Below are 24,449 nucleotides of genomic sequence, written 5' to 3'. Positions count from 1 at the left end.
GCGTTAGACCCGTCTAGCGCCAAAGATCTTAGAGTTTGCGTCATTTTTTAGCGTGGACACCTACCTTGCGTTAATGATATGCAAGGTAGGCGTTCCCTTCTAAAAAATGACTCTAAGGCATGTGCGCCTTATTTAAACTCCCGTGCAAAAATGACGCACAGGAGTGGGCGGGCCTTAAAAAATGACGTCCAGCCGCTTTTGCGTCATTTTTTAACACCTGGTCAGGGCAGGCGTTAAGGGACCTGTGAGCTCGGAAGGAGCCCAGAGGTGCCCTCCCATGCCCCCAGAGACACCCCCTGCCACCCTTGCCCACCCCAGGAGGATGCCCAAGGATGGAGGGACCCATCCCAGGGAACTTAAGGTAAGTTCAGGTAAGTATATATATATTTTTTTTGTGTGGCATAAGGGGGCCTGATTTGTGCCCCCCTACATGCCACTATGCCCATTGACCATGCCCAGGGGACATAAGTCCCCTGGGCATGGCCATTGGGCAAGGGGGCATGACTCCTGTCTGTGCTAAGACAGGAGTCATTTCAATGGGGGTTGGGAGTCAATAAAAATGGCGCAAATCGGGTTGAGGCCAATATTTTGCCTCAGACCTGACTTGCCCCATTTTTGGACGCCCAAGCTCCATTTTCCCCTACGCCGGCGCTGCCTGGTGTGGGTCATTTTTTTTGACGCACACCAGTCAGCTGCGCCGGCTAACGTCATTCAATAAATAAGGCGCCTACATGGCGCTTTGGAATGGCGTTAGCCGGCGTTAAAATTTTTGACGCTCAACTGCGTTGGCGCAGTTGTGCGTCAAAAAGTATAAATATGGCCCAAAGTCTTTAGGACAGAGTGACGAAGTGGATAGATGATAGGAAAGAATGGCACGTAATGGCTGATTTCTCCTTCTGACACGGGGTTATATCAATCTTGTTGTACCGTCCCCTGATTTCCAATTGGGTAACTTTTGGTGCATCATTATCTCCCTCCAATAATCGGCTCATCACCTCATTAGGATTGTCACTTTAGAACAGTTCTCACGTAGTTTATTGGCTCCTGTAATTTACGTCTCCAATGGGTAGAGTGTCAGGTACAAACTTTTATTCTCGTGGTCTCAGTCAGTAGTTCCATTGTCTATACCAGTTCAGGCGACCATGTACCTGTTGCAAGTCTACACTGTTGCATTCAGCAAGAATGTCTCCTTGAGCAAGTCAGGTCTCATGAGAAAGAATTTACTATGGTTACACACATCTTCTAGCTTCTGGAAAAGTACGGCTACATGTCCTTCAGCAAGTCAGCACATTGCACGTCAAAAAAACACATTTAATTTGAAACCTTGCAGCTAGGCCCGACTCATGCTAACTAAGGCCTAATGATTAATTCAGCAAAACCTTAACATACTACTCTAAATGCTAATACAAAATCCAACATTAGTACAATAATAATTCATTATTAGTCAATTTCATTAATCATCGTATACATTGGTGGCCACTCCCCGTGGGCACATTTCACACACATGTTAAAAGCGCATGAATACATTTTCTATGCAGCATCATTACACATTAATTTGCAAACATTTCATGTTAATTTTGATTATAAAAGCTTCACTCCAACACCTGTATGGCATTCACAGTGGTTGACTGACCCACAGAGATCGGACCTCAGGAGGTCAATAGCCTCCTCACTGAGGGCAGCAGGGCTGACAGGGGCAGGCGCAGAGGGGCCTGTGGCAGGAGAGACTTTCACCTTCTTGGGTGAGCAGACACGGCCAACTGGGTGGGGACCTAAAGGGAGGGCAGTAGCACTAAGGGGGGTGGTGGACTGAGATGGTGATTGGGTGGTCCCAGATGGATCTGCCACCACTGGAGGAGGATTCCGATGATGAAGATATGGAGTCTCTTTAGTGGCACTGCCCTTGCCCTCTGGGCCACTGGGTCCCTCAGTGTCAGTGGTCTCAGTACTCTGAGTCTGATGGCCAGCAGCTTCTCCACTCAGCTGTGACCTGTCCCCTTCACTGCCGATGCTGATGCACAGAAACAGAGAGAAAAAGAGGCTCATCACATTCTTAACATGCATATACATTACATACAAAACAGTAATAACACATCTAAGTTAAATAAAGCTTGTTAGAAATGGGGGTTTTGGTTGGCAGTCAGGTTACCCCCTGTACAAGCAAGGATCCTCACTCTAGTCAGGGTAAAAGGGAATCACCCCTAGCTAACCCCTCCTTACCCCCTTGGTAGCTTGGCATGAGCAGTAGGCTTAACTTCAGAGTTCTAGGTGTAAAGTATTTGTACCAACACACATGCCCATATTTATACTTTTTTAGTGCCGCATTTGCATCGCTTTTTGATGCAAAAACTGCGGCAACTTACAAAATACAATTGCATTTTGCAAGTTTGCGCCATTTTTGCGTCACAAAATGACGCAAATGCGTCGCTAAAAAAGTATGAATATGGGCCACAGTAACTTAATGAAAACACTACAAAATTACATAATACAGGTTTAGAAAAATAGAAAATATTTATCTAAACAAAACAAGACAAAAACGACAAAACTCTACAATACACAAGTCAAGTTATCAATTAAAAACCAAAAAGAGTCTTCATGTAGTTTTAAACATACACTAACGCTGTTAGTGTGAAAAAGTACCTTGGGTGCATCAAAAATAACCCCGCACGGGCGAGTGTGCATCAAAAAGGGCTTGCGATACGTCTAATTCACTCACAAGCGAGACCTTGAGTCGTTTCTCCTCTAGTCGGGTCAGCGTGCGTTATTTCTTCTCTCTGCAGGATCCGGTCAGCACTCTCGGGTCTGGGCAGGCCTTGCGTTGTTTTTACATGCCAAGCGGTGTTTGCATCAGAAATTCAGCCGCACGATGGTCTGAAAACCACGCAGCATAGGATGCGATCTCACAAGTCTCCATTAGCGATGCTCCATGTTGTTTCCCCAGCTCCGGGCATCGATCTTCCGATTGCATTGCAGGTGAGCGACGATTTTCAGCCACGAAGCCGGTGGCGCGCCAATTTGTCAGCCGCAGATCGGAGTTGTGTCGATCTTTTCCCCGCACGCGTTCTGTGCATGGATTTCTTCCTCTTAGGCTGTCAGCTTCTCCTTTCAGGGTCCCAGGAACTGGATAGCCACCACTTGGCAGAGTAGGAGTATCTCTAGAGACTCCAGGTGCTAGCAGAGAGAAGTCTTTGCTGTCCCTGAGACTTCAAACAACTGGAGGCAAGCTCTAAATCAAGCCTTTGGAGATCTTCACAAGATGGAAGGCACACAGAGTCCAGTCTTTGCCCTCTTACTCTGGCAGAAGCAGCAACTGCAGGATAGCACAGTCACATGCAGGGCAGCTCTTCTTCCTCAGCTCTTCAGCTCTTCTCCAGGCAGAGGTTCCTCTTGGTTTCCAGAAGTGTTCTAAAGTCTGTGGTTTTGTGTGCCCTTCTTATACCCATTTTCCTCTTTGAAGTAGGCCTACTTCAAAGCAAAGTCTCTTTTGATTGTGAAATCCTGCCTTACCCAGCCCAGGCACCAGACACTTACCAGGGGGTTGGAGACTGCATTGTGTGAGGGCAGGCACAGCCCTTTCAGTTGTGAGTGACCACTCCTCCCTTCCCTCCTAGCACAGATGGCTCATTAGGAAATGATGACTACACCCTAGCTCCCTTTGTGTCATTGTCTAGTGTTTGGTACAACCAGCCCAACTGTCAAACTAACCCAGGCAGGGAATCCATAAACAGGCAGAGTCACAGAAATGGTATAAGCAAGAAAATGCTCACTTTCTAAAAGTGGCATTTTAAAACACACAATCTTAAAATCAACTTTACTAAAAGATGTATTTTTAAATTTTGAGCTCAGAGACCCCAAACTCCACATGTCTATCCGCTCCCAAAGGGAATCTATACTTTAATCATATTTAAAGGTAGCCCCCATGTTAACCTATGAGAGAGGCAGGCCTTGCAACAGTGAAAAACGAAATTAGCAGTATTTCACTGTCAGGACATATAAAACACATTACTATATGTCCTACCTTAACCATACACTGCACCCTGCCAATAGGGCTACCTAGGGCCTACCTTGGGGTACCTTACATGTAAGGAAAGGAAAGGTTTAGGACTGGCAAGTGGGTACACTTGCCAAGTTGAATTTACAGCTAAAACTGCACACACAGACTCTGCACCTGCAGGTCTGAGACATTATTCCAGAGCTACGTTTGTGTGTGGCACACTCAGTGCTGAAGGCTCACTAGTAACATTTGATCTACAGGCCCTGGGCACCTCTAGTGCACTTTACTAGGGACTTACTAGTACATCAAATATGCCAATCATGAATAAGCCAATTACATACACATTTTGTATAGGAGCACTTGCACTTTAGCGCTGGTTAGCAGTAGTAAAGTGCCCAGAGTAACAAAAAGAGCAAAAACAGAGTCTAGCACACATCAACAACCTGGGAAACAGAGGCAAAAAGTTAAGTGAGACCATGCCAAGGATGAAAAGCCTAACAAAGCCCCAGAACCATTCAGAGTCTACATCATGTCACAACTAGATACTTCCAACATTCCCATATGGCCACAGTCTAACCCACAACATAAGCCAACCATCTGACCACTACATCATAATCCCATCAATCCACCAGTAACACAAAAGCATCATGAACATGATGAATTGGCTACATCTAAAATCTCTTTCTATACAGATCATCATTGTCCATCAACAAATCATGTTAAGTAAATGTATTTTGCTGACAACAGAATATCATGCCTCACCCTCTGTACACCTGCCCAGTCCATCACCAGTAGTCATGTTACATGAAAGTAAACTCATCTCACTTCAAATACAACACAGCATGTTGTTTTCAAAAACACATGCCTAACTTACATTTCTATAAACAATTCACACAATGTCAAACACCTCAGATGAAGACACTACATATGGCATACCCAAACAGTGTGCCTTACAAGATCACATAGAATGTCATTGAAACATCTATCTAAATTCTATGAAAAGATTAATTAAGATTATCTGGAGCCACGTATCTAACTCATTGACACATAGACACCAATTCTATGTCCTGCAATAGGAGCCTACTTAGCACACAGGATACATCCACAGACAACCACAGGGAGCATAGTAACACCACCAATACAATGGACACCAAACAATGTGCATGAAGGGCTCAAAGCATTTCACCTAACATGCTGATTAGAAACCTCCACTTGACATCTAAACACCTACATCACTAACAACTGTCCAGACAAGTGATTCCTTTTACCTTAGTCCAGAACTAACACTTACACAACTAATTACTGAGGTAACCCTGAATGACTAATACATCTAGAGTAAAGCAAAATGAATGACAACGTATCCCATAACACCAACATGTGTATGTCAAATGGAACACCTGCTACACCATTAACTCAGGCAGAAATGAGCAGATCCATTACTAAAACTATCCAAACAGCCACAGATTAGCAAAGGTACATCTAGCAAGGAAGAGGTTTCAACATTACTGTAGGCACAAAGCATTAATTCTCACATGATGTGGGCAGGAAATAGTTTTTGTTGCACTCATATAGGTCTGATATTGCCCTATGTAGCGTGGACAATATACATTTGGTTTAGGGATCAGCAAACTAGCCACTGACCTTCTCAAAACCATATACATTAGAGTAAAAGGTATTAGTACACATGTCAATGTTATGTCTTGAATTGTCAATGTTTTATTACCAACATGATTTCCACTATGTAAGATGTACACCCTGATCAAAAGTCACCTTTCCCAATATATAAATCTCTCCTCACAATGGGGATGCCTACTCAGACCTCATAGGGAGTGTACAGAGTTTGACATACCTAAAAGCTTGTAGATGACAGCCTCACATGAAGTTTTCAACTATTTCAGGACACAGGATTACTTGGCCCTGTTACTCATCTGTCAGACCCAAAGTTGCCCATAGAGTGACATCCAGTGGAATAGGACTGGTCAGAGACCAAAGAGCTATACAACTGATCAACTGGGTAAATTGACCTGGGTCAAGGTGGGTAGGATGACTGTTGGACCTGGCCCTTTTACAGGGTCATTCCTCAGACTTGTTTTACCTTTTGCCTCCTTATTTTTCTGACCTTTGTTGGCTGACTTTATGACTCTGAGCAATTTTTCACTGGTAAACAGTGCTGAAGTGCATGTGCTCTCCTTTGTAATATGTTATGATCGACTTATTCCTAATTGGCATATTCAATTTACCTATAAGTCCCTTGTAATGTCCCTATACCCAGGGCCTGTAAATTAAATGCTACTCGTGGGCCTGCAGCGCTGCTTGCACCACCCACTGAAGTATTTCAGGCCTGCTAGCTCAGGGCCTGTGTGCGCAGTTTTCTGCCACAGAGACCTGGCATCTAAATGTACTTGCCAGGCCGTGAACTCCCCTTTTACTACATGTAAATCACCCCTAAGGTACGCCCCAGCTAGCCCTTATGGGCAGGGTGCCATGTATGTAAAAGGCAGGACATGTGCCCGGTTGCGTGGCCTGTCCTGGTAGTGACAAACAGCCTAACTTGGTGTCTCACTGCTGTGAGTGCTGCCTTCTCATAGGATTGCATTAGAAATGCCCTGCCTTATGTGTAAGGGGTATTGTCTGATTTATGAGGGGTAGTGTAGGCATGTTTGGTATGGTTGTGATAAGAAATGCTGCTTACTGGTGTAGGTGTATTTTTTATTACTATTACAAAAATGCCACTTCTAGAAAGTGCGCATTCCTCTGTGCTTATGACTCTAGTGTTTTTTGCAGCTTGACTCCAATCCACGTCTGGGCAGACTGACAGTTGGGGATTTGTGCATACTTTTGAGACAGCCTGCACATAGGGAGGGAAGAGGGTAGAGGTGTCACAGAGGTGCATCTACATATTATATAGGCTTCCTGGGCTGAGAGAAGGGAGAGGTGGGGCACACCTGCATTTGTAAAGGCTGTGCCCTGGCCTCGCACAATAGGGTCGTTTACCCCCCCACTGATGTTTGGAGCCTGAGCTGGAGGAAAAAAGGGGCACTCCCAGAACCAGGTGGAACTGGTTGGAACCCCCTCAGACACTGTAAACTGAGTATAAGTACAGGGGAATTTTACCCACAATTTGGACATTCTTGGAGACTATTGGAATCATCTTGGAACTGGACACCAAAGGCTGGAAGGATTCACCAGGAACCGCCATGGACTACTGCTGCTGTGCTGACCTGTGACCTGCTTGGTTAATGAAAGGGCTGGCCACCTGCTTGCATCCTCTGTGTGCTGGCCTGTTGCTGGGCCCCTTCACCTCTGGGCCTTCTTCCAGGACATTGTCTCCCAGAGGGGGGGTGCTGTGGCCCCTGACCCCTGCATCCATTTTTAGCATGAGGAGTGCTGCTGGTGTCCTGCCTCTGGTCCTCAAGCGCCTGGAGAGCATTTGTCCTTTGCCCTGCACAAGTGCCTGGGGAGAGCGCTCTGTTAAAGTGGCGTTAAGCGCCTTGAGAGATTTTTCCCCCGGCGAGCGCTTTTACCATTACTATTCACCACCGCAACCCAAGTGTGAGCAGAACAACAAGCACATTGAAACGCGCTGCCCGGTGTGCCCCCGGAGCACAAGGAACAGAAGGAGAAGGGAAGCCCGATGTGGTGGTACCCTCGGGGAATGGGGCCGCTGTAATTAGTGCCCCCAGGGCTGGGGCAGGCACCATCTCCTGAGGATCACCGCCGCAGCCTGGATCGAGTGCTGCACCTCACCGAAGAGGTACAGAAGGAGGACAGGAGGATCTCCCTGCCAGAGCCCTTCGCCCAAGGCCAATTGGGGTCTTGAGTTATGCAGCTCCCACGGCATGTGGAGACCCAGGACGCACGGTCTCCAACTCTAAGAGCAAGACAGGGCTGGCTGGAGCCGCCCATCTCGCCCCACGCTGCACTCCCCTGCCGGCTCGCTTGATCAGCAGTACGGACCAGAGGTGAGGGTCCCTACTGTACCAGGGGACCCCGGTTGTCACTGAACCCTCCTTGTTGGATTTCTGAGCCCTTTGTTGTGCACCCCCATGTGGAAGAGCCCTGGAGGCCCAGGGAGCCCCCAGTGATTCGTGGGCCCCAGGAGAGGCCCTTCCTTAAAACGGAGGGGGGGTGTGGCACCCCCTCCTTTACCAAAAGTAATTGCTGACCTTGGCCCCCCTCGTGAGGGCTGGTGGAGGCCCAGGGGGGACCGTCGGTAGTGCAGAGGGTGTGTGTTCTGCCCCCCTCTATCCAGGAGTTCTAGGGAGGCCCCCACGTTGCACAGAGGAGCGCCAGGTGCCCATTCTTCGTTCTTTGGCACTGTAGGTGTCTCCTCAGAAAACCAGGTACTACCAAGAGACAATATGTACATCATAAGTTCTTTTTAGAGGCTTGTTGTTGATTTATATGTTGCCTACCTGTTTGATGATGTTCTCATATATGTGTGAAAATGTTCCTTTTATGGGCATAACATGCTAATATGTTTTTATGACTTGCCATACGTTTTATAATGTTCATAATAAGGGCGTTTATGATAATCTTATGACAAGTGTTTTAGTGTAATAACATGTTTCCTGACTAGTGCTTATGTTGCAGAATACTGAGTAACCTATGTGTTATATGTGACTACTGCTAGTTTGGAGAGTAACTAATGTGTGATGTTCTGTCAACTGCTAAGGTAGCAGGATACAACTGGTGTGATGTTTGGTCTAATAATTGTGTTGCGTACAATACAGTATATTTTCATATAACTTGGTGTTGTGTTTCCTTTTTTTGTGGGGATAGTGCATCACGTCTGTTGTGTGTGTTGTGCAAACGCTTAACACATTGCCTCTGGGATAGGCCTGACTGCCCGTGCCAAGCTACCAAGGGGGTGAGCAGGGGTTATCTTGGATGTGTAACTCCCGTGCCCTGACTAGGGTGGGTTGGTTCTGCTTGGCTTAGGTGCATTCCCTAGCCAACCAGAAACCCCATTTCTAACAATGAAACAGTGGGTTACACATTCGTATGGCTGAGTAGAATTGCACTTTTGACAATTCTCATCTGCATCTACACATGCAGTCATACCATTTGATTGACACAGGTTATGAACATGTCCCTATACACAATACTGTTGCCACATCTGTGTTTCTATGCTGCCTACTGTAATACTATGTCTACCTAGGAAACAATTTACCTGTATGACTTACCACATTGTCACAGATGAGATACTTATACATCATACACTGAAATTGCAGAGGCATGTACATTGGTTCAGTCAGTACTTACCCCCTTGTGGCTACTATGCTGCCCTCAAACGTTCATCAACCTCAGGGTAGGCCACCACCAAAATGCGGGCCATTAGGGGGGTCAAGGTCCGACAGCCCCCCCTCCCTCATTGGATGGACATCCCCAGCTGGGCTTCTGTGGTCTTCCAGGCCCAGCGTCTCAGGTCCTCCCACCACTTCCTACAGTGGGTCCTCTGCTGGCGGTGGACACCCAGGGTCTGCACTTGCTTGGAAATGGCACACCAAATTCCCTTCTTCTTATGGGTGTTGACCTGCATGGATGACACAAACAAAAGGAAAAAGTAATGTCCACATTCACCATACCAATAGTAGTGGACAGTGATAGCAAGTAGGCAAACATTCCCATCTTCTCAGCTTACACTCATTTACAAATTAGCATCTACATGCATTAACACCTCCACTACTTTACATATCAGGTACACCATCAAACACCACACCTATCACACATTGGTTTTGCAGTGGACTCACCTGCTCCTTTGGTGCACCATATAGCTGTTCATACAGGGGTAGGACCTCCTCCATGAGCCTATCCAGCTCTTCAGGGGTGAAGGCTGGGGCACCTGCAGGACATGGCATGATAGCTCCCAGAGGCAGTACACAGCAGCTTAGATAGTGGAGGTTTTGCAGGCAGCAATGTCAGGAGTCAAGTGGGCAATCTTGCAGAAGATGGCGGTCACGCCCACCACATACATGGCCCTCACTGCCGTTGGACATCCCCATTGGCCCAAGTACGCCAAAGGCAGAAATGTCTTGCAATGGCAATTTCCACTGTGGTTGTGACCACCTACCACCATGACGACTTCCGCCGATGGATATAGGTCACTTCCACATGTTCAGTACAGTAGGTCAGACGGCTGCCATTTTAAGCACATTTCATGTATGGAAGATTTATAAAATCTGCGTAATAAACTTTAACCCATATTGTGCCGTATATCTGTAAGTACTGCCTCCATGTTTAGTTGTCTATTTGTGCATCTGTGCAGTAAATGCTGTGCAACTGGAGGACATGTGGTGATAGCAATGTACACCTACTCTTAGGTTCCTATGAGCTTTGAAAATGAAGATAATGTGCAACAATATGTGCAAGACATGTCAAGTCAATGGGACTTACAAAAATATTCAGTAACAAATGAATATGTATGTGTAGTTCAATAGCTAGTTGAGGGAATGTGCACCAAGGAGGGTGTCATTGGATGCATAGCTAAGTGCTGTACTGTAGATGTCAGAGGTTGTAACCAACCTCAACAGCAGGTATGTGTGAGTTGTTTAACTTTATATGATGTGTGCATGCTACCTGTCACATACTATGTTTAAATATTTTCACAGTTACCCTGCCATGAGGAGAAGAAGACAAGCACCAGTGTACCGTCCACTTGTAGACCTGCACACCATGGAGGAGAGATATTGTATCCAGGCGTGTTTGCTGAATCGTCCTACTATCATGGATCTTTGTGATCAGTTGGAGCCAGATCTGATGCCTGCCATTTGCAATCCCTATAGCATACCTCCCATTGTTCAAGTCATATCAGTGCTACACTTCCTGGCCACTGGGTCCTTTCAGAATACAGTCACCCTAACTGCAGGGATGCCTCAGCCTATGTTCAGTCTAGTTTTAAAGAATGTACTGTGTGCTTTGTTGAAACACCTGGACAGCTACATCAGGTTTCCCCAACGTGCAAATTTGGCTTATGTGAAGGCACAGTTTTATGCAATGGAACACATTCCACATGTGGTTGGAACCACATAGATGGCACCCATGTAGCCTTGGTTCCCCTCAGTGCCAATGAACAGGTGTAAAGGAAAAGGAAAAACTACCACTTCATAAAAGTTCAAGTGGTGTATCTGGCAGACCAGTACATTTCACAAGTCATTTCTAAGTATCCAGGATCAGTCCATGATGTCTTCATCATGCAGAACAGCTATTTCTCACTGCTGATGACATGACTCCACACAGCGAGGGCCTGGCTGGTTGGTAAGTTACAATTGAAATGTGTGTTTGCAATGTATGTCTCCTGCCATCACAATGTTGCATGTCCCTTGTATATGTTTGTGTTGTTCTACCAAATTGTTCACAGGAGACTCTGGCAATCCAAACTGTGCTTGGTTGTTGACACCAGTGAGGTACCAAACTACACCAGGGGACGTCTGCTACAGTGAAACCTACGGGAGGACAAGACATGTCATTGAGTAGACATTTGGGCTCCTGAAGGCAAGATTTTGGTGCTTGGACATGTCAGGAGGAGCCCTCCTATACTCACCCAACAAGGTATGTCAAATAATAGTTGCCTGCTGCATGCTCCACAATCTTGCGCTGAGACGACAGATACCATTTATACCAGATGAGGGGGAACCAGCAGAACCTGTGTGTGGAAATGTAGATTGTAAAAAGATGAAGAGCCAGAGGAAGATGAAGCAAGAGACTCTAGGGCAGATCTCATCAATCAGTATTTCAACTGACCAATACGTATGTGAAGTTGACGTAATGTGATATTATTTTGTAACCTGAAGTACATGGGTAGCATGTCATCTCCTTTCTTGTATCATCTGTGGGGTTGTAGATAGCTCCCATGCCTATGAGTGAGTTGTACATGCAGACTGAAAGTTTGTATTGTGTACAGGCCAGAGTGGTCTACTGTATCATGTATTATTATAGCAGATGCAATGTCACAATTGTGGACATGACTTCTCTGATTTGAGGAGTGTATTCTGTTATGTCCTATACCTTTTTCCTTTCAATCACAGATTTGCCTAGATCGTGTTTCCTACATCATCCTTGGCAAATGACAGTGTGAGAAGCAGATGGGAATTGCAGACAGATATGAGAAGTGAACATGGCTGAAACCAGGTACTATTAGTCTTGATTATGTGGAGTGTAACGAACATTGTTAGACTGTCAGGACACTGGGGTGGAAAAGTGTTTTCCCATTTAAATTCACCTGTAGGGTTCAGGAGGTTGTCAAATGGTGTCAATTGTGTCTGGATATGTGTTTGGCAAATGTGTAAATATAGGACCATCGCCTCTCCCATCACAATGGTTTCTGTTTATGTAATCTACCTTGAACATAGCTGTCAGTGTGTCCCAACTTTGCAAACCAATGTGCATGTCACTGTGGACTGACATAGGTGAATGACAAGCCCACAGGTATATGACCAATGTAAATGTAAGGTTCCAGGACTGGGGACATCAGTACTGATCTCTGCCTGTACCATGGCATATGAATATTTGGAAGCTATGATGTGTGGGTACGTGATAAGGCTTTACCAGGTGATACAAAGTACCAATCTGTGTGTCTCCTGCCTTGTTGGTAGACTAACATGACCCTAACGTCTATATAATATGGTTTAGCATTGTGTGACAGCTTAGCAAATATCATGATGCTACTCTCAGTCATGCTCTATGTGCTGTTTACATATCTACCAATGTGTAATTGTAGTTTTCAGCTTTTTTGGAATCTGTCCTGTTACAATCCTATTGTATTGAGTCTCCTGCTGATGGAGTCCATGTTTGATGTCCATAACAATGGGTGTACATTACAGAGGGACATATTCTGACTAGAGGTGGCATGCATAGATATGGACCTATGTTTAAGTGTGATTTATTATGGAAATAAAAACAACATGTGACTATTAATGTATAAAACACACCAAATAAACAGTGATGGGTTCCGTTATGGTGTCTGGAATTATGAGGGGAGCTGCTACACCATGAAGATACACAAGTCCAGTGCCCTTGCACCATAGGAGATTGGTTACAAAACAGCCAACAGGGTGTATCTGTGGCACACAAGGGGTACAAGTCAGGAGAGGTTTATTTCCTGGCATTGGGTTGGTCTTGGCATCTGCTCCTGCTGGCTGGAAGTCTGGGTGAACGTCCAGGTTTGCGGGGGAGAGGGTGTTCTTCAGCTACACAGGGTGGGGTGTCTGAGGCTTGTCCTTCCCCTGGCAGGACCTCCATTCCACTAGCAGCCACAGATATAGAAGGGTCTGATGTTTCCTTGCTGGTGGAAGCACCCCTGCAATGGAAGACAAGTGGCATTTTATGCCCGCCACTGCTGCATGACTTCCTGGTGGTTGTCCCTCTGCAGGTTTTGGATTTCTCCCAACATGGTGATAACTTGGCCCATCATGCCTTGGGAACTTTGGTAGGCTCCCAAGACTTGGGAGATGGTTTCCTGGCCAGTATTGTCCCTTTGAGACCCCATCCTCTTGCCCACAGCATCCTTTCCACACCCCCCACCCCCACGTGCCTGGGCCCCTGGCACAGTGTGCCCACTCCCCGTGGTGGCAGGTCCATCGTTGTCAGGGGTGGCAATGTGAGACTCAGGTACCTGCAGTGTGGGGCACACAATGGATAAAATAGTCCTTGGGACACAGGTTTGGGGATGAATGGTTACCTGTGATGTAGATGCAACAGGGCTGGGAGGAGTTGATGTAAGCTGGGTGAGGATGACAGTTGCTGACTGACTAGGTGTCCCAGATGGGCCATGTTCGTTATCAGTGTCCAGACATCCAGGGGTATTGTCCTAACTGGGACCTTCATCCAGAGGGGTAGTGGCAGTCTCTGGTATCCTCTCCATGGTGACAATGGCAAGGTTACCTGTGAAGGAGTAAAACATGGAGTTCATGTTAAATTGGGGGTATTGTTGTAGTTGTGTGAGATGCAGACAGTGCCTTAACATGATCCCGAGCAATTACATTGACAGCTGCTGCACAGAATAACTTAGTACAAAATACAACTCTGTGACTTGAATTCCGTACTCCATGTATAGAGGTGTTAGACTAGGTTGGAACTGTTTGTACTGTTGATGCCATCTGATATTGTATGATTATTGACATGGCTGTTCACCTCTCTTACCTAGTGAACTGCCTGCCACGACAGATGGCACAAATACGAGTTGTACAATGCACATTGGTGTCTTTGTAGGAACATAGTATGTGTGTAAGCAGTGGACATTGATCTGTTTCTGTATGTACTGCATGTGCATCCTCTCAGCCATCTGAATTTCCAAACCTGGTGAGCATATTTCTAGCTTGGTATCTTTAATCTGTGGCCATTTTAACTGGGCACTCAGCTATATCTGTGTATTGCTTGGGATGCTAGTGTGAGTGATCCATTGCATTGCTGTCATTGACATGCACTGTTCCACACTAGAACAATCAAGATGATGTAGATATATGCATGACATGTAATATTTGGTGCAGTGTCCAGGTTTTGAAATTGTTGGAATATTGCAATCTGGGAGAAGGACTGCTATAATTAGCAAGTACTTCACATGCCTTTTACAAGGGCTGTGATGGCAGGTGAGTGTAGTGGACATGTGGCATGCCAGAGAGTGGTATTAGGTATTAGGTGATTAGGACATAGTTTAGTTGGTAATGTGTTAATTGGGGTGGGTCTAAGTAGTGAAAGAGCATGCAGGACTAGACAATCGGGTGATGTGAATGTTGTGGATTCTTACCAGTCCACCCCCCAGGTGTTCCTGTCAGGCCCTCAGGATGCTGGATGTCCAGGACCTTCTCTTCCCAAGATGTGTAAATAGGGGGAGCAGGTGGGTGCCCACAGCCAGTCTTCAGTACCGTGAGCTGGTGCCTGGATGCCATGAAATGGACCTTTCCCCTGAGGTCATTCCACCTCTTCCTTATGTCTTCCCCTACAGAATTCACCCTGTTGACTATCTTTGCCACAACTCAATTTTCCTGGCAATAGATGTTTATTAGACCTGTGCTCCGAACAGGTGTGGCTCTACCCTGACAATTTCATCCACTCAATTCCTCATCAGTGAAACGTGGGTGGTTTTGTGGGGACATGGTAGTGGTTGGGAAGACGGTGTGGTTATGTTCAAAGTGAAAAGTTGCAGAGTTAGGTAAATGGTGTGGTGTAGGTGTGTGATGTGAGTGGGTGATGGGTGTTGTGGTTTGTGTGTGGTGCTAATATATGTGTTTTATATGTTGTGTAGGTGTGTAATGTGTGCATAGTGAAGTGTTAATGGGTGCCTATTCTTGCAAATTTAAACTTTCTGGGATTTTGGTTGTCTGTGGCTGTGTGCAGCGTTTTGATTGCAAAGGCTTTTGGGTTGTATAGGAATGTGTTAAATAGTGCAGCGAGTAGGTGTGTGGATGTGTATCAGGTGTGGGGTATTCTAACTATCCAATGTGGTGTGGTGTTCTGACTGAAGTGAGTTGAGACCACCACAGTTTGCACTGCCAATGGTTTGCTTTCATGGCAGAACCGCTGTCGTGTTTTGTGGATCGTAATCTAATGGGAGGATTTTTGTCAGGCTGGCGGTGCTGGTGGTGGGACCACCGCTCATCCATCCTCCAGTATCCTTGCGGGTTCAGAAATGTGTCTATTTTTTGGTGGATTTCACAGTGTGACTCTTAATACTGTGGTCGGATTACTGCCAACATGGTGGCGGCCACTGCAGTAGTCTTTCCAAAAGACTGACAAACTCGTAATGAGGTCCAAAGTCTTTTGCCATTTGTATAGTAAAATCTTTAAACATAGGATTGGCCCAGTACCATCCTTGCTGAGTTATAAAATGACAAAAACCTTTCAACACTTCAGGCACAGTATTGGAGCTTTGGACTGGTAAAATACCATCCAAACCAACCTGGAATGAGCAAAAGCAACCCCTGACACGTGTTTCGATGTCATTACAGCTCCAAAAAGGATTAGCTTTGTCCAGACACAAGGGAGCAACCAGTATAAGTAAAAACAACACCCTTTCAGGGTTAGAGTGATGCATAAATTATGCAAATCAGAAGAGAGAACTCTGGGTAGTTCTCAAGTTTAGATGGAGAGCAGCTCCAGTAAGGAGCACCCTGAAACACCAGGGACACTCTAGATTTGCTCACCTCAAATGTCTGTTTTTCTAGCAAAGATTTAAGCATAGGATTGGCACAGTGCCATCCACGCCGAGCTAGAAAATGACTATGGGCATCAATAGGAGTCTTATGACCTCCACACTTGCAGTGGCAGTCTGGACTGTCGCCTATGCAGTGGTCCGACAACCACGTAACAACCCTGGTGGTCCGACCACTAGGGAACAGTAAGCTCTGCCAGGATCTTGGATCTCAGCAGTCTGGCGGAGATCCTAATCTGCCAGGGTAGTGCTTCATGCAGCACTGCCCTGCGGATTACGACATCGTTCTCCACCAGCCTTTTAATGGCTGTAACACTGCCATGAAAAGGCTGGTGGATAAAAGGTGCAGTGGGCCACAGGGGACCCCCTGAAATGCCCATGCACTTGGCATGGGCAGCTGCACTGCTCAAGCACTTCCCATGGGCAGTGCAGGGCCCCCTGCCCAGCACCGTCGCAATGTTCACTGTGTATCAGAAACCAGAAACAAGGCTGTAGCCTGTTCCCGCTAGGCCGGTGGGCGGTAACTCAGGTTTCCGCCCGCCGACCTAGCAAGAAACCCGTAATGACTCTGGCTGGTAGGTCACCGCATAGGCGGTGGGCACCCTGTTGAGTGTTTGGCAGACTGATTTTTCCATCCACCAAGCTCAAATGAGGCCCAAAGTCTTTTTCCATTTGTACAACAAAATCTTTAAGCATATGATTGGGCAAGTGCCATCCTTGCCGATGTCTATATATAAATATATATGTATATATATATATATATATATATATATATATATAGAGAGAGAGAGAGAGAGAGAGAGTATATATATATATATAGAGAGAGCGAGAGAGTGTGTGAGAGAGAGAGAGCAAGAGTGTGAGAGAGAATTTTAGCCGTACCACTTGGAGTCAATATGTATACAATAATATCCTTTCATGGAAATTATGCATATCTGTGTAGTGATACATTAATATGCCAAACATGACTGACTTAAGAAATAAATTACAATTTATACTTAATTTATTTCAGAACCCATGGTAAATTTATGTAATGAATGTTATCCCAAGAGCATAAATCAGCCTGCAGTATTTTAAGCTTAGTGTCATGAAATCATGTTCCTAAAAAAATATTTCATGTAAAAAATGTCTGTTACTGTCACACTTTTTTCTGAAAAATTGGCACTGTCAAGATGTCTGGAACATAACTGATGAGTATTCGTCTACAGTTTTAGTACAAGCTCCTTCAAACTGACTCCACGGTTATATTTGACATCAACTTGTAATTTTTATGTACATAATTTGACACCATACACTAAAGTTTAGTTTTACATACATATGTTTCAGATAATAATCACAGAATGTATGTGTTATTGCATTTATTTTGCTGAATAATTTATTAACAGCTTATCCTTAATTATTCTTGTAATCTGAATCATGGTTCTACATATAATACATCTTCATATATTCTAAGCCTTGCAAATAAACTGCTGGTAAAAGCATTAAATACTAACATGTTCCTATCACAATTGTATGTTGTAGCTCCCTAAGTGCAACAAATATATAGAGCAATAGCTGCAAAAACGTAGATACATTTTAAATTGCATGTCTGGATCATCTTTACCACTGATGCTGTTTCTGTATTTATTGATACTCTCTTTTTCTTTTAAGAAGAGTAAAATTTTAGTGTGAAGACGGCACACTGATTTACAAACGTATTTTCACTATACAATTCCACACTTTTGGGTAGGGGTGACTTCTTCGCAATGGCAAAGGAGCGTCCCCCCTGGCTATGCCAGGAGATGAAAGATAAAGAGTATTTGCTTATCATTTATCTTTCAGCTGCAGGCTCAGCCAACAGCATGCAAAGGGAGGGGTGGGGTGTGCCATAGGAGGTGGGAGGGTGCAGGAGGAGAGAATGCACCTAAGTGTGCATATGTGTTTGGCTGGCCATCTCAGACCAGCCAAACACACATTCACACTTAGGTTTCTCCAGCCCGGCTTTGTTGAACAGCCGGACTGGAGCAACTGCACAGGCTCCAGGGTTGTGTCGGAGCGGCAGTCCAAGCTGCTCAGACCAATCCTGATTCTGCTTTCATGCTAGCTTTAGCATGAAAGCAGCCCCAAGATTGCTGGGGAGCATGTTCTTGACAGTAGAAGAGGTTTGAGGCAGCAGATGATGGTGACAGGAAGAGGTAAGTTTTTTTAAAATTATTTTGTATTCCCCTCCCCCACCTGCCCCTCCTCTTGAGATTTGTGGCAGCCACTGCTGCGTTTGGGTGAATTCCACAAAATGTCCACATACACAGCATTAAAGTATTCAGAAGCCTGCCTTTATTATTCAGAGGTCCGAACTAAAAAAGCATATGCAGTGTGGGGCAGAAAGTGGGGGTCGGGGGAGAAAAGACAATGCAAGCAGATGATAGCAATATTTTACATGAGCTTCTAGCTCTTTGCTTCACATATCCGTGTTAGTGGCTTATCACATCAATGCTTCTGCACCTCAATAAGCCTCTGGAGCCCATGTTGCCCTGATCGTAGACACTGTGTACACTGTTTTAAGCCTGAAATGCCTGCTTACTTTCCCTTTGGCAGAATTTCAGGAGGGCAATTGCAAGATAACCAACTGGCAATCTATCAGAATAGATTCTGTTGCCACAGGTCACACTACATTGACATTAGGGGAGATAGCCTTGGGGAGCTCTTTGAGTCTGGTAGCATTGTACACGCTTCTCAAGACATCTTTGGACACGCACTGGCCAGGTAGGTACTGCCGTGGCTTTGCTTTTCATTTAGGTAAGGATGAAATTGTTGGGATGACCACAGGAAACTCTTTCTGTTTGTGAGATAAACAATGACATGATGGGTTATGGTCACCAACCCTGCTGAATGACCTGGCTTCTTGGGGCTTGTATTTTGTGTAGTCTAGGTCAGTCAGGCAGAACATGTTCTGGATCAACTCTGTTCTGTTGATGCTGCAGATTAAGCTGAGGTACCATCTATTGTTCCAGCCTTTTGGGTGTCACAATGTCATATATCTCAATATTTATTGAGTGCACAGAGTAGAATTCCTATAGTTGCCAAGAGTTGTGGCTGTAGCCTGTGACTCTGCAGAGCAAGGATAATGGACAGATTTCTCAAAACACGTATGTAGGAAGTTGGCTCTGTATGTGCTATTTCAAAGTAAGGAATAGCATGCACAGAGTCCAAGGGTTCCCCTTAGAGGTAAGATAGTGGCAAAAAGAGATAATACTAATGCTCTATTTTGTGGTAGTGTGGTCGAGAAGTAGGCTTATCCAAGGAGTAGTGTTAAGCATTTGTTGTACATACACATAGACAATAAATGAGGTACACACACTTAGAGACAAATCCAGCCAACAGGTTTTGTTATAGAAAAATATCTTTTCTTAGTTTATTTTAAGAACCACAGGTTCAAATTTAACATGTAATATCTTGTTTGAAAGGTATTGCAGGTAAGTACATTAGGAACTTTGAATTATTTCAATTGCATGTATACTTTTCAAGTTATTCACAAATAGCTATTTTAAAAGTGGACACAGTGCAATTTTCACAGTTCCTGGAGAGGTAAGTTTTTGTTAGTTTTACCAGGTAAGTAGGACACTTACAGGGTTCAGTTCTTGGTCCAAGGTAGCCCACCGTTGGGGGTTCAGAGCAACCCCAAAGTTACCACACCAGCAGCTCAGGGCCGGTCAGGTGCAGAGTTCAAAGTGGTGCCCAAAACGCATAGGCTTCAATGGAGAGAAGGGGGTGCCCCGGTTCCAGTCTGCCAGCAGGTAAGTACCCGCGTCTTCGGAGGGCAGACCAGGGGGGTTTTGTAGGGCACCGGGGGGGACACAAGCCCACACAGAAATTTCACCCTCAGCGGCGCGGGGGCGGCCGGGTGCAGTGTTAGAACAAGCGTCGGGTTCGCAATGGAAGTCAATGAGAGATCAAGGGATCTCTTCAGCGCTGCAGGCAGGCAAGGGGGGGCTTCCTCGGGGAAACCTCCACTTGGGCAAGGGAGAGGGACTCCTGGGGGTCACTTCTGCAGTGAAAGTCCGGTCCTTCAGGTCCTGGGGGCTGCGGGTGCAGGGTCTTTTCCAGGTGTGGGGACTTAGGTTTCAGAGAGTCGCGGTCAGGGGAAGCCTCGGGATTCCCTCTGCAGGCGCGCTGTGGGGGCTCAGGGGGGACAGGTTTTGGTACTCACAGTCGTAGAGTAGTCCGTGGGTCCTCCCTGAGGTGTTGGTTCTCCACCAGCCGAGTCGGGGTCGCCGGGTGCAGTGTTGCAAGTCTCACGCTTCTTGCGGGGAGATTGCAGGGTTCTTTAAAGCTGCTCCTTTGGATAAAGTTGCAGTCTTTTTGGAGCAGGTCCGCTGTCCTCAGGAGTTTCTTGTCGTCGTCGAAGCAGGGCAGTCCTCAGAGGATTCAGAGGTCGCTGGTCCCTTTGGAAGGCGTCGCTGGAGCAGAGTTCTTTGGAAGGCAGGAGACAGGCCGGTGAGTTTCTGGAGCCAAGGCAGTTGTTGTCTTCTGGTCTTCCTCTGCAGGGGTTTTCAGCTAGGCAGTCCTTCTTCTTGTTGTTGCAGGAATCTAAATTCTTAGGTTCAGGGAAGCCCTTAAGTACTAAATTTAAGGGCGTGTTTAGGTCTGGGGGTTAGTAGCCAATGGCTACTAGCCCTGAGGGTGGGTACACCCTCTTTGTGCCTCCTCCCAAGGGTAGGGGGTCACATTCCTATCCCTATTGGGGGAATCCTCCTTCTACAAGATGGAGGATTTCTAAAAGTCAGAGTCACCTCAGCTCAGGAAACCTTAGGGGCTGTCCTGACTGGCCAATGACTCCTTGTTTTTCTCATTATCTCTCCTGGACTTGCCGCCAAAAGTGGGGGCTGGGTCCAGGAGGCGGGCATCTCCACTAGCTGGAGTGCCCTGGGGCATTGTAACACTAAGCTGGAGCCTTTGAAGCTCACTGCTAGGTGTTACAGTTCCTGCAGGGGGGAGGTGTGAAGCACCTCCACCCAGAGCAGGCTTTGTTTCTGTCCTCAGAGAGCACAAAGGCTCTCACCGCATGAGGTCAGACACTCGTCTCTCAGCAGCAGGCTGGCACAGACCAGTCAGTCCTGCACTGAACAATTGGGTAAAATACAGGGGGTATCTCTAAGATGCCCTCTGTGTGCATTTTTTAATAAATCCAACACTGGCATCCGTGTGGGTTTATTATTCTGAGAAGTTTGATACTAAACTTCCCAGTATTCAGTGTAGCCATTATGGAACTGTGGAGTTCGTTTTTGACAGACTCCCAGCCCATATACTCTTATGGCTACCCTGCACTTACAATGTCTAAGGTTTTGCTTAGACACTGTAGGGGCATAGTGCTCATGCACATATGCCCTCACCTGTGGTATAGGGCACCCTGCCTTAGAGCTGTAAGGCCTACTAGAGGGGTGACTTACCTATGCCACAGGCAGTGGGCGGTTGGCATGGCACCCTGAGGGGAGTGCCATGTCGACTTAGTCATTTTCTCCCCACCAGCACACACAAGCTGGCAAGCAGAGTGTCTGTGCTGAGTGAGGGGTCCCTAGGGTGGCATAAGACATGCTGCAGCCCTTAGAGACCTTCCCTGGCATCAGGGCCCTTGGTACCAGGGGTACCAGTTACAAGGGACTTACCTAGGTGCCAGGGTTGTGCCAATTGTGGAAACAATGGTACATTTTAGGTGAAAGAACACTGGTGCTGGGGCCTGGTTAGCAGGGTCCCAGCACACTTCTCAGTCAAGTCAGCATCAGTATCAGGCAAAAAGTGGGGGGTAACTGCAACAGGGAGCCATTTCTTTACACAAGCCCCCCCCCAGCCCACAGGCCAGGAGACTCAGCCAAAGCTGGGAGAGTCTTCCTAGTCTGTCAGGCGAGGAAGAGTAGAGGAAATAGGCTGGTTTGTTGCAGGGCCTACTCTGCCTTACATCCTCCTGTTTAGGTCATTCCCTCTGGGGAACTGACCCACTTCCACAGTGATAGGACCTAGTCTGAATTGCCTCTTGTCTGTACTTTTTATGTCTCCACCCATTCTCTCTATTTTGGGGTTAGAGGTATCCACCTCTGCTAATCTTATTTTAGCCAGGGTCACCCCTAGCTTACCCAAAGAGGTTACCCAGAGCTGGAGTAACCCCACCATGACCAACAGGGTCAGAGGGCCTAACTTGCTATTTGGCATGGGGTCAGACCACCAAGCCAAGGATAGTGCAGCCATAAAGGCTAACACCCAGCAGAGGCCACTGACAGCTGTCAGTGCCCAGAACCACACCTTTAGCTCTTCACCTACAAGGGAGGGGGCTAAATTGCAGGCTTCTTTGGGTTCAGGGTGCCTGTCTGCTGTATTAGAGTGGGGGGTTACCACATCTTGTAGTAAACACCCTTCTTCCACTCTTTCTTCTGTTAGCTGAGGAGCTACCCACTCAGGCTTAACAGTTGCCTGACTAGCCAGGACTTCTTGTGGGTCAGGTTGGACTTTAACAGTGCCATTTTTGGAGTTCTCCCCTACTGGAGCAGAATCTCCCTGGCTTGCTGGAACCTTGGCTAAAGGTTGTCCACCCTTCCTACACTGTTTTCTTTTCTTTTTCTTCTGGGGCCTACTTGCATTTACTGCAGAGGCAGGAACTCCAGAATCCTTGGGAGAGGACTGGCACTGGACCAGTTCCTCTCTTGGGCTCTGACTAACCTCTGGGTAGTCATTTCCAAGGAGACAATCAAGGGGGAGGTCTGTACTGACTACCACCCTTCTCCAGCTAAAAGTCCCACCCACTTCTATGGGCACAAAAGCTACTGGCCTACAAGTGACCCTGTCTGGGCTAACTCTTACTCTGGCAGTCTCACCTGGGATGTACTGGTTTGAGAACACCAGCCTGTCATGCACAATAGTGTGACTGGCACAAGTGTCTCTCAGGGCAGTGGCTGGGATTCCATTCACCAGTAGGTGGTGGAAGTGTCTACTTCCCTCTGGAATCTCCAACTCACCTGTTGGGCCCTTTTTCCAGTTGAAGGCTATGAAGACCTCCTCATCTGAGGAGTCATCCCCAATGGCTACACTGGTCACCCCTGGAATTTTGCTAGGGGGTTTGTTTTTGGGACAAGAAGTGTCCTTGGTGTGGTGCCCTGTCTGTTTACAGTTATGGCACCATGCCTTAGTGGCATCCCAGCTCTTACCCTGGTACCCACCTTTGTTTTGGGTTGTGTCTCTGGGCCCACCCACCTGGTCTGGTTTTTGGGGGCCTACAGGGGACTCTTTTTCTTTGTTTCTAGTGTCACCCACTTTCTCCTGGGGAGGCTTTGTAACCCCTTTCTTTTGGTCACCCCCAGTGGAAGTTTTGGTTACCCTAGTCTTGACCCAGTGGTCTGCCTTCTTTCCCAATTCTTGGGGAGAAATTGGACCTAGGTCTACCAGATACTGATGCAACTTTTCATTGAAGCAGTTACTTAAAATGTGTTCTTTCATAAACAAATTATAAAGCCCCACATAGTCATACACTTCATTTCCAGTTACCCAACCATCCAGTGTTTTCACTGAGTAGTCAACATAATCAACCCAGGTCTGGCTCGAGGATTTTTGAGCCCCCCTGAATCTAATTCTATACTCCTCAGTGGAGAATCCAAAGCCCTCAATCAGGGTACCCTTCATGAGGTCATAAGATTCTGCATCTTTTTTAGAGAGTGTGAGGAGTCTATCCCTACACTTTCCTGTGAATATTTCCCAAAGGAGAGCACCCCAGTGAGATTTGTTCACTTTTCTGGTTTCACAAGCCCTCTCAAAAGCTGTGAACCATTTGGTGATGTCATCACCATCTTCATATTTAGTTACAATCCCTTTGGGGATTTTCAACATGTCAGGAGAATCTCTGACCCTAGTTATGTTGCTGCCACCATTGATGGGTCCTAGGCCCATCTCTTGTCTTTCCCTTTCTATGGCTAGGATCTGTTTTTCCAAAGCCAATCTTTTGGCCATCCTGGCTAACTGGATGTCCTCTTCACTGGGGTTATCCTCAGTGATTTCAGAGAGGCTGGACCCTCCTGTGAGGGAACCAGCATCTCTGACTATTATTTGTGGAGTCAGGGCTTGAGAGGCCCTGTTCTCCCTAAATAGGACTGGTAGGGGGGAATTTTCCTCCAAGTCACTATCTTCATCCTCTGTGTTGCCATCCTCAGAGGGGTTGGCCTTTTCAAACTCTGCCAACAGCTCCTGGAGCTGTAGTTTGGAAGGTCTGGGGCCCATTACTATTTTCTTTATTTTACAGAGTGACCTTAGCTCCCTCATCTTAAGATGGAGGTAAGGTGTGGTGTCGAG

General features: G+C 46.4%; 1 long non-coding RNA gene across 3 annotated transcripts in view; it reads left to right on the top strand.

The window, feature by feature from the left end:
* LOC138274356 (uncharacterized) overlaps nucleotides 1–24,449 on the top strand; it is a 369,814-nt gene that overhangs the window by 329,010 nt on the left and 16,355 nt on the right. Inside the window, exon 4 of one of the 3 annotated variants that reach the window (XR_011200374.1) lies at nucleotides 10,606–10,620. The exons of the other annotated variants lie outside the window; for them this stretch is intronic. This is a non-coding gene — a long non-coding RNA (uncharacterized lncRNA). Of the gene's footprint in view, nucleotides 1–10,605; nucleotides 10,621–24,449 lie in introns of those variants that run through there. 3 annotated transcript variants of the gene reach the window in all.

The sequence above is a fragment of the Pleurodeles waltl genome, chromosome 2_2, assembly GCF_031143425.1.
Source record: "Pleurodeles waltl isolate 20211129_DDA chromosome 2_2, aPleWal1.hap1.20221129, whole genome shotgun sequence".
Classification (NCBI taxonomy): Eukaryota; Metazoa; Chordata; class Amphibia; order Caudata; family Salamandridae; genus Pleurodeles; species Pleurodeles waltl.
This window is presented reverse-complemented; position numbering and strand designations above follow the sequence as displayed.